The following is an 8,699-nucleotide window of genomic DNA, read 5'->3' on the forward strand; positions in this document are numbered from 1 at the left end:
ATTCTTTAAAAGCGGACTCCATACTCAGCCTAGCCCACTGGTTCTCAACCTTCCTAATGCTGCGACCCTTTAATGCAGTTCATGTTGTGGTGACACACCCCCCAACCATAAAATTATTTTCATTGCTACTTCATCACTGTCATTTTGCTACTGTTTTGAATTGGGCGATCCCTGTGAAAGGGTCGTTCAACCACCAAAGGGGTCACGACTCACAGGTTGACAACTGCTGGCCTAGCTGCTTTGGTCATGCCTCTGAGGTCAGAGGTCATCAGGCCAAAACTAATCCTAAGTGGTAAGAGAGAGTTTTGAATGTTGAATTGTCCAATCGATGTTGACAGAGTGTTTATACCTAGATTGTCCTTTGGCATGAGGAAGGATGAGACAGATCTCTTACTGCGCGTGCCTCCCTCTTCAGTAAGCCAATCCAACAGCTTTCCCAGACAGTCACCTGGTCCAGGAGCTCTCCAGAGCTGGCACCTGCCTGGGGAGAAGCCAGCTCTAGAGCATTAGTGGTGAGGAGAGGTGAAGAAGGCAACCAGAGGACCCACCCAAGTACAAAGGAAGCAGCCACCCACTGAAATGGACCCAGAGCAAAGAGTGGTGGCATCGACACGTGGAACTCACTCTTATTGCGCAGCAGGCACTGGCTGAAATGCCAGGAAGGGAGAGGATGAGGGCAGCGCACAAGCAGAGGCCTGTGCGTGGGTACAGACACCATCTTGACACTAGAACTGAACCTGAATGCGATGCCAGTTCAGACAACAGAAGCAAGTGCGTTTCAAGCTTCTGGGCCCCTGCCCAGGCCAGCCTAGCTGAGCAGCCGCGGCAAACTCCCAGGTGGAGCTAGGTGACCCGCCAGGATGAGGTGCAGTTTGCACCTGCGCTGGCACCTCAGCCCAAGTGCACCGCCAAAAGGATTTGCTTTGTTGCAGTTTGTTTATTGACGCTTGTAGTGTCTTTCAAAACTCAAATGACAGGTTAGGGTTCTTTGGCATTTGTCTAACTTTGTTACTTGCCAGCCACTCTATTTGGCATCTTTTATGGCCGTGTTTCTTTCCCAAAGTGGGTGATACCAACCCCTGGGGAGGGGGGATGCTGGAACGATAGAGGGGCCAGGTGGGGGGGGGCATGCAAAGTGGATAATGGGCTATAGTACAAAGGTTTTCATTGCCAGGAAGGCGCTAATTTTTTTTTGCCCCCTGAAAAGGGGAGGGGAGGCCAAGTTTGGGAACCCTGCTTTACTTCATGCACACACATGGGCACAACTACATTTCTTTTTTCAAAGAAACCAGTGCCTTCAAGAGAGAAGCGGTGCAGTCCAAGACTATATCAATGCTTGCCACACACAGCCCACAGATGCCCTTGGAGTCATCCCAGACCTGACCCCGGTGTGTGTGTGTGGGGGGGTCCTCACTCTGAAGGCCAAAGCCAGGCAAGGCAGCTTGGAGCTAAATCCAGATCACAAACAAACTGTGCGTGGGGGAGACAAGGCGATTTCACTCATTTCACTTCTGTCCAGATTCCAGGGAAAACCCTACCCAACTGTTGGCATACCAACTGCTCCCCTAGCTTCCCTAGCATTCCGGTAGCTTCCCTCTTGGCTGACTAAGCTGGGGACAAGGCCCACCCCCCTACACACACAGTCAGGTCTCAGAACAGCTCTCTCTGGCTCCCTGCACCAGCATGGCAAATAGAGAGGAGAGTAAGTGGCCCAAGCCACTCGAACCCAACCCCAAGGCCACCCTGCTGCTGGTCCTACTACAATCTAATGGCCACAAAAGCGACCAGACTGTGCTTTTGCCATGGTCAGATCCCCTTTTTATGCCCCAACTCCTAGACAGTACATTACACCCTCTTCCTCCGACACCCATCGCTTTAAGGCCATCCATCCTTATCTTGCATCTCACCTCCTGATGTTTCCCTGTACCCAAATTCCAGATCAACACCCCCTCTTGGATGTGCACCTGCCAGGAAGGAGCCCCGGGACCAACTAGAGCTCTGACCTTGAGGCACCTGTAAACACTGGTCCATCTCCCTGCATTGATTTCCCTCGCTTGCTCTTACACCATCCACCCAGCCCCCGAAACTGGCTGAGCTCCCTGGGCTGTGAGTTCTCCAAGGAGCCCTGGACCAAGTATAGTCCGCTCTCACCACAAGGGCCTAGGCTGGACGAACTCAAATATTTTCTACCGAAAGAGCAGTCCTTGGTCTCAGAGAGTTTATAATCTGGGATATGCTTCTAAAATGATTGTTTGTAAGTTAAGAATTTATCAAACACCAACTATACAAGGTGGTAGCCAAAAAATGGTGCTCATTTGGTTTTTGATGTGAGGGGGATAGTGCATTTGGAGTTCGTTCCACCAGGTCAGACTGTTAATCAAGCTTTCTATTTTTTTTAAGCTTTCTACTTAGAGCCATGGTTCTTAACCTTCCTAATGCCATGACCCTTTAATACAGTTCATTTTGTGGTGACCCCCCCAACCATAAAATTATTTTTGTTGTTACTTCATCACTGTCATTTTGCTACTGTGATGAATCGGGCAACCCCCAAAGGGGTCACGACCCAGGTTGAGACCCGCTGATTTAGAGGTTCTGAAAAGACAGCCTAACAGTGTGTGACAAAAAAGACCTGGTTTGTGGCAGACAGGGGAACTGGTTTTGCCACCACGGCAATGCACTGCTCACGCACTCATCTCAGTGTGCCAGAAAAGAAATCGAGAAACCAACTGAATTGAAAAGTCTGCTGGCCCAACAATATCTATTCTAAATTTCACATGAACCAGATTCATTATGCAGACAGATTCCCCAAGATACCATTCAGAAAGAAGTCCAAGATTCTGAGCAGAAGCTTGAATACAGCACTGATTGTCTCCAGGAACCGTGGCCTCCTCTACCTTAAAGCCAGAAAACAAGACGGTGGCCAGCTGACCTGCTACTATTACCGCACATTCTGGTCAGGATCCCAAGAGTTGAATCCTGATTGAAAAGCAAGGCATGGGGCGGTGAGGGGGTGGGGGGGACATGGGAAAGGGTGTGGAACAAAACTTCAACGTTTGAAAAGGATTCAGATTTAGGGAAGCCATTAAGAGGGAAGTTATCGAGAGTATTTTAACCCTCAGACAGTTTCTAGTCAAGGTTTAAAAAATGCCTCCTAAAATCACCTATTAACCACATGGCAGGTTCACTCAGAACGGAGAGAATTTCCCGATGCTCTATAGCTATCCCTATGGAGAACAACAGACAACAGTTACTCTAAAGCAGAGAAGAGAAGGTTGCAGGGCGGTGAAAGGAAACCACTGAAACAAAACCCCTACGAGGCAGAGACACATGCTGTAACCAGCAGCACCAGGCATGATCTGCAGAAACTGAGGGATGAGAACCTGCTTTGTACACTTCCACCAAAAATATAGTCAAGTGTTTATTTTCCAAGATGGCACAACGTGGCAGACCCACCAACTGAAAGACACACACTCTTTGTGCCTGGGCACCAGAAATAGAGGCAAATTGGACCCCCCTATTTCCTGGCCTCCCACAGGGCCATCAGCATCCGTCTGTGAGAGGGAGCAGGTGTAAGGGCTAGAGCCTCAGAGGGGACTCTTATCCTCTCGGTGCACAGTAGCTGCGGAACAAACCACAAAGCTGGCTTCATCAGAGGCGTGCCGTAGCCCAGCACACAGGAGAGAAATGAATGAGCAATTGCCATCTTTCCTTTTGGCTATCCAGCATCCGAACCCCCTGCCAAGGTTTCTGAAAATATCCACCTGCCTCCAGCTGAATGAGAAAAAACGGACACAGACACACATTCCTGCTTTCCTCTCAATCCAGGTCTGGGCGGGGGCTCGGAGGGCCAGGCACACCCGCAGGGGAGTTTGAATCGGTACGGAATGATGCCAAGCAGCCAGGAGAGTAGAGCATTGTCTTCTGCTAATAGCAGCAACCCTCAATCCCCAGAGGCAGCGGGGCAGAGCCCCGCACCCAACGCCCAGTGCAGGCATCAGATAATCCCAGCGACAGTCCCAGCATCCTCACTGGGCCCATTCTGGGGTTTGGGGGTGTGGTTTTGCCAGTTCTACCCCCCGCTGTGCCATTTTCCAAGCCTCTTTTTCCAGCATTCATGGAGTAAGACTGAGCTACCCAATATCCTGCCACCAAACTCCCCTTCTGCTTCCATTTGCCACAGACCATATGCCTGTCACTACCAGGCTTACTTGTATTTATTCCCAATAATCCTGGGTGTTCGTTCGTGTCTGAATCAGCCCAGAGCTTCCAAACATGACTATCAATGTTCTTTGCTGTATCAATTCTTGACCACTGCACAGAAAACAAAATCCCTGGATGGTACAGAAGAGGAAGCATACTTGTGTGTGCGCGTGCGCGTGCACGCGCGCGCGCACATACACCAATAAACAGAAAGGTTGGAAGTGCAATTCCACCCAGAGGGGTCTTGGAAAGAAGAAATGGGTCACTATGGAACGGTTTGACTCAGACAAACACGGGTCACCAAGAGTTGGAATCGCCTCAAGGACAATTGGTTTGGCCTAACACACACTCCAAAAACTGAAGTGCATTGACATGACATTTAACTGATGATCCTGGGGACCAGCAATTTGGACTGACCTCAGCTGGGCAGTTATTGGTCTAGGCCAGCGCCACTGACCTCAGGTGGGGCTCACTTATGCTTCTGAAGTCAGGAAGGGGGTCGGCCTTCATGCTCTCTCAGGTGGTCTCCTATCCTCCTGCCGGCCAGACTGGGCTTGTCCACATGGTGGCAGTGTTCCCAAACCCAGATGGACTGAGGCCCTGAAGGGCTTCTGGAGGCTGAGGCCCAAGGGTGGCGCAAGGTCAGGTCTCCAGTAGTCTCCAATCAAAGCAAGTCACAAGGCCAGGCAAGATTCTACAGATGGAAAAGAGGATGCCACAGATGGTGGCCATTTTGCAACCTACCAGACCTTGCTGATAGAAAATGTCTGTAGAAAAATGGAATTAAAAAACAGAATTTTTCCATGAACTTCCTGAAGCCTCCTTGAACTGCAAGAAGAGTCCTAGTAGTGCTGTCAGGGACTTGTTGGACTGCCAACCACAAGGTCAGAGATTCAAACCCACCAGCTGCTCCAAAAGAGAACATTGAGGCTATCACCCTGCTCGCAGAAAAGAGTGACCAGCACGGAAACCTGGCCGGCAGTTCAACTTTGCCCTACAGGGTCCACTCAACTCACTGCCATCGAGTCAAAGCTGACGGCTAGTGACCCCATGTGATTTTCCGAGGCTGTAACTATTTATGGGAGTCGAAAGTCCAGTCTTTCTCCCGAGGAACAGCTGGTGGTTTTGAACTGCCAACCATGAGGACCGCAGCCCAACTTGTAACCATGACACAGGATCACTGGGAGTTACAATCGACTCAATGGCAGAAGTTGTTTTGGTTTAGGGATTTGGTTTTTGGTTTGGGTTGTGGTTGTTCAGTCCCTAAAGCTCAAAAACAACAATGTCTGCATGTGAACAGGAAGATGGTTTATTCAGTCCAGAAAGACTAATTTAATTAACATCCTCACATTACAAGAAAAACTCGTGTACCCTTTAAGGAAATCTAGACGAATCCTCCCCTACCCCTTTCAAGAGCCTCCTCTAACTGACAGACCCCATAAATCGACTGAGACTAAATGTTTTCCCCACGATTGTTGAAGTAAGGAAAGTCTCCAGCCCGAAGTCTCCATGGAAACCACATAGTCCTTTGCATCCACCACGTACTTTATGCTTTGGCGAGCATTCAAGCACATCAAATTGGCAATGAAAATATAAAAAAATTGGAAAGCTTTGGGAACCGTTAGGAATAGCTATGTTTGTTACAGAGAGAATTTTCCAGGGGGAAAAAAGGCGGTATGTTCAGTCCAAATGTCTCGGGTTGCAGATTTCAAAGCCTCTGGGATGTCCAACCTCCTTTAAAAAAAAAAAATCTCCCGAGTTCGTTCTGAAACACGGGGTCACTATGAGCAGGTAGAATCCACTCGGTACCACAAGTCAGGTTGGTTTCATTTTTTTTTTTTCCTGTTTTACCTACTCGGTAAGGATAAAAACAAATGGGTGGCTCGTTACTTTGTGACCAAAAACTTGGTCACATGGCCACCCCCTGGCTGCCATGAAATCCAGGCAACACAACCTTTATTCTTTTTTTTAATCATTTTATTGGGGGCTCATACAACTGTTATCACAATCCATACACACATCAATTGTGTCAAGCGCATTTGTACATCATTCTCAACCTGGGGAGTTGACACTGCAAAAGCAAGGGAGGTGGACAGAGCAGGCAACTGGTCCTCTCTACCACACAGGCGAGAGAAAACCCACTCAAAGTGCGAACCCGTTACAGCGAGGAGATCGAACATCAAAGCTCGTGGGCTTAGGGAGGACCTCATAATTGAAATGCACACGCAACTTTTGTGTCTAACCAGAAACTGAAGCAAGAGGCCCGCAAACAGCACCCGGTGAACAGCCTCCCCAATTTTGTTTTAATCGTTTCATTAGGGGCTCATACAACTCTTATCAAAATCCACACATACATCAACTGTGTAAAGCACATTGGTACATTCATTGCCCTCATCATTCTCAAAACATTTTCTCTCTACTTAAGCTCCGGGCATCAGGTCCTCGTTTTTCCCCTCCCTCCCCGCTCCCCCCTCCCTCATGAGCCCTTGATCATTTATAAATTGTTATTTTGTCATATCTTGCCCTGTCCGAGGTCTCCTTTCACCCACTTTTCTGTTGTCCATCCCCCAAAGATAGCCTCCCAAATAAGAGAACCAGAGAAGCATTTAAACAAAAAGGCAATCCCACCTACATTTCCATATTGAGGCTTCCCGGGGCAGACATGGCTCCATTTCAGAACTAAACTGGGCGAGGACCTTAGAATGGCGCTGCCTCAGGCTCCCCGAAAGCTGCTATAGCACAAATACCTTAAGTTGGGTGGCTTTAAAGCACAGAAACTTATTTTCTCACAATTCAGGACAATAAAGTCTGAATTCAGGGCATCAACTCTAGGGCATAATACATGCACTTGCTCGCTTGCTCTCTCACGCATGCGTCCAGCCAGCCAGCCTGCCTGCCAGCCGCATTCCTAGGAGATCTTCGTGTGCTGTGGCAATTATCAACACCCCCCAAAACTCAAAAGTCGGTTCCTGAAGGCACAGTCTAATGAAATGGGGGGGGGGGCCCAGAGGGAAGCAACCATCTGATGCAACAATGAATGAATGAGTCCATGGCAAAACACATCCCACTTGGTAGCGTGTCAGCAAACGGCCTTGAATGAGATGGATTGACACAGTGACATAAAAATCGTGAGGATGATACAGGACCAGGTAGCCTTTACCTTCTGTTGGACAGAGGGTCACTTTGGGTGGGAATCGACTGAATGGCACCTAATAATGAGAGCCAATGACACTGAACTTTGCTCCTGTGCTTATTTGGGAACTGGATAGCCTCTACAGTGAAAGGCTTGTGTCTTCTGCTGATGTACCAATGGGATTGTTTCGGGAATTTTTTTTATTATTAATCATTTTAGTGGGAGGCTCTTACAGATCGTATGACAATCCATCATGCAATTGTATTAAGCACACTTGTACATATGTTGCCATCATCATTGCCGAAACACTTTCTTTCTACTTGAGCCCTTAGTATCAGCTCCTCTTTTTTCCCCTCCCTCCCATCCTTGTGAATCCTTGCTCAATTATGTTATTATTATTATTTCATATCTTACACTGTCTGTTGTCTCCCTTCATCCACATTACTATTATTTGTCCCCCTTGGGGGTGAGGTGAATATTATCCAACATTGTGATGTTTCAGGTATTTTTTTTAACTGTTGTGGGGTTTGGGGGTTTTTTGGATTTTTTTTTTTTTTTGCTTGTCGGAGCTGGGTCTCGGGCGCGCATCCACAATTCAGGAAAGTACGCACATGAAGGACCACTCCGTTTCTCTCCCTGTGTCCAGGTGACTGTTGTGCTTTGAGAGCTCTTTTTTATAGTCTAGTTACTAGTCCTTTGTCAGACATGATGCTCGATATTCATAAATATTTTCCCTGTCGGTAACTTGGTTTTTCACCCTCTTAACAGGGGTTTTCCTCAGAGTAAAGGTGTTTAATTTTAGTAAAAACCAAGATCTCTTTTTATGGACTGTGCTGTTGGTTGACACCAATATTTGAAAAGTAGCAATGAGGGGGCATCCTTACCTTGAAAATTATCCCAGAGAGACTCCCAGGAATACAGCAAGGAATGGAGGGAAAAGAAAGTAGCAAATATAAAGACAAATCTAAGTCAGGAGCTGGCAACCTAAGGGCTGTGGGCCAAATCTGACCTGCTGCCTGTTTTGGTAAATAAAGTCTTATTGTAACACAGGCAAACCCACTCATTTACATAATGTCTATTACCGCACTGGCACTTTAACAGGGGAGTTGAGTAATTGTGTTACAGACCATATGGCCCACAGAGGCGAAAATACTTACCATCTGGCCCTTCCCAGAAAAAGTATGCCGACTTTTGAGCTGAACAAAAGATGCCTGCATAAACAGTCCTGTTTTGTGGCATTGAATATTTCCAGGACTCAACTGTCCAGCAGAAGTAACATAAGTTGGGAGAAGGAAAGCCATCTTCTAGGGAAATGGGGCTCCACTGGTGTGATGCCAAACTGCCAATCAAAACCCAAAAGCCCAGG

Source organism: Echinops telfairi, unplaced genomic scaffold, assembly GCF_000313985.2.
Source record: "Echinops telfairi isolate 266 unplaced genomic scaffold, ASM31398v2 ScPeMD7_53;HRSCAF=182, whole genome shotgun sequence".
Lineage (NCBI taxonomy): Eukaryota > Metazoa > Chordata > Mammalia > Afrosoricida > Tenrecidae > Echinops > Echinops telfairi.